This window comes from Natator depressus, chromosome 22 (genome assembly GCF_965152275.1).
Source record: "Natator depressus isolate rNatDep1 chromosome 22, rNatDep2.hap1, whole genome shotgun sequence".
Lineage (NCBI taxonomy): Eukaryota > Metazoa > Chordata > Testudines > Cheloniidae > Natator > Natator depressus.
In genome coordinates, this window is record NC_134255.1 from 16,020,065 (window position 1) to 16,022,178 (window position 2,114).

Here is a 2,114-nt window from a genome sequence, read left to right on the forward strand (position 1 = left end):
CCCCTTGATCATCACTATTTTCCCCATGTTTCCCCCCCCCCCCCGCTCTCCTGCTGGTAATAGCTCACCTTACCTGATCACTCTCATTACAGTGTGCATGGTAACACCCATTGTTTCATGTTCTCTGTGTATATAAATCTCCCCACTATATTTTTCACTGCATGCATCCGATGAAGTGAGCTGTAGCTCACGAAAGCTTATGCTCAAATAAATGTGTTCGTCTCTAAGGTGCCACAAGTTCTCCTCATTCTTTTTGCGGATACAGACTAACACGGCTGCTACTCTGACACCTGTCCCCTCCAGGCAGCCCAGAACTTTGTGCTGCTGCCAGAGTGGTGAAACCCCCCCATCTTCCCTCCCATGGCGACGCTGGTTATTTATTGCCCCTGTTTATTTTTATTATAAGGATAGGAACGTGGGGCAGTTTTTCTTATCGCTCTCGTAAAATCTTATTTTCAAAATGCTGCTGCTGTAAATTTGGACCCATTACACCTGTCACAATCACACTCTCGCGTAAAGATGAATAAAGCCAATGAGAATCGCAGATGGAAGAGAATGATCAGGTCATCTCCTCATCCCAAACAGGATATTTTGCTAGCATTTGGCCATCATTGTTACAGTCAAGCACAAGAAGGCAGAAGACACTCACTTGAGATGTGTATCCACAAAGGAAAAAAAGTTTATTTGGGTTCCACTGCAAACCTCACACTATCAGCTCCTGCTAAACCCCCACTGCCTTGCTGGGCCAAATCAAAGGTTACTGATATGAACTTCCCTGGTAAGTGTACTTTGTCCAGCAGAAATACATCTGATTAATTGAGTTTCAGCGGAAATCATGCTTCTGAATTATGAGGGGAGCCATCTGCTTAGAAATCACATGCTGATAACAGATACATTGCTTTGCCTCATTTTAGAATATTAAAAGCAAATGAACTATCAAAAAGTCCAGACTACTTGGCAGCCTTCAGACAGTGATTGTCCAAACTGAGAGAAATGCAAACCGTGGGAACTTGCACCATTACTGACAGTCACTTTCCCTGACTGCTTCGCAATGCTGCATTGTCAGGGTTCAGCTAAACAGTCATTTGTTTAAAAACAACTGTTCTAGTTGGTTAAGTTCATGGAAACATTTTCATTTCTCAGTGCATTAATGTCTTTTTATTAAATTTTGGGGCCCAATTGAAACCGCTGTTGTCCCTTTAGCCCCAGAAGAGCCAATCAGAACAGACATTCTGAGCAGGAGAAATCCCTGGGATTTGGAAAGATCCCACCCTTAACGAAACACAACATTCTTTTGCCCCCCGTGTTTTACTTGGACAGTGACATCCCCAAGCCCACCAATTCCCATCCCTTGGTCCTCGGACCTGTACAGATGCTTCAGCCGTTTCTCACTGGTACCCCCAGCACCTAAAGGGTTTCAGATACTTGTGGTGTGCCCATCTCACTCCCTTAAACTCAGTGAGGCTGCTCACAGCGTAAGGCCCTCTTGAACCTGATTTAGGGTATCAAAATCGGCCCTTACCGACGAGCCTCTGTGTCTGCACTGCAGCTGGGAGCACGGGTACATGGACACGCAGCAAGGGCAGGAGCTTGGGCTAGCTGGCAGAGTACAATCACTCCTGACCCCCTGGGTACATGCTCAGGCAGCTAGACTGAGCCGCTGTCCACGCTGCCATGGCCACACTGCTATTTTTAGCGCACTAGCTTGAGCAGACCTAGCGCGTGACTCTCTGCAGACGCTGGGAAGCACGCTCCTAGCTACAGCGTAGCTGTACTGTGTTGCTCCCCACCAGACACATGTACGGGGTGCAGCGGTCTACCTCCCATTCATTTGTGCAATCTCTTATCGATCATGCTTCCAGTTGTGAGACTGGGATTTGGGGCAGCCCATTCTGCACTGGGGGGGGGGGGGGGGTTAGTGGCACAGTGACTGGGGGTGAGGGTTCCTGGCTGGTCCAGCCAAGCTATTAGCCTGGTAAGTTGGTACAGCTGTTTGAAAAGATTGGGAACTGCTAGCCATTCTCTTGGTTGCACTGTTCTCCTTTACAATGGGCTGATGCAAACCTTCTGAAGCCATTGGCAGGTCCTTTCCCCACCAGGTTTACAGCTGCTTT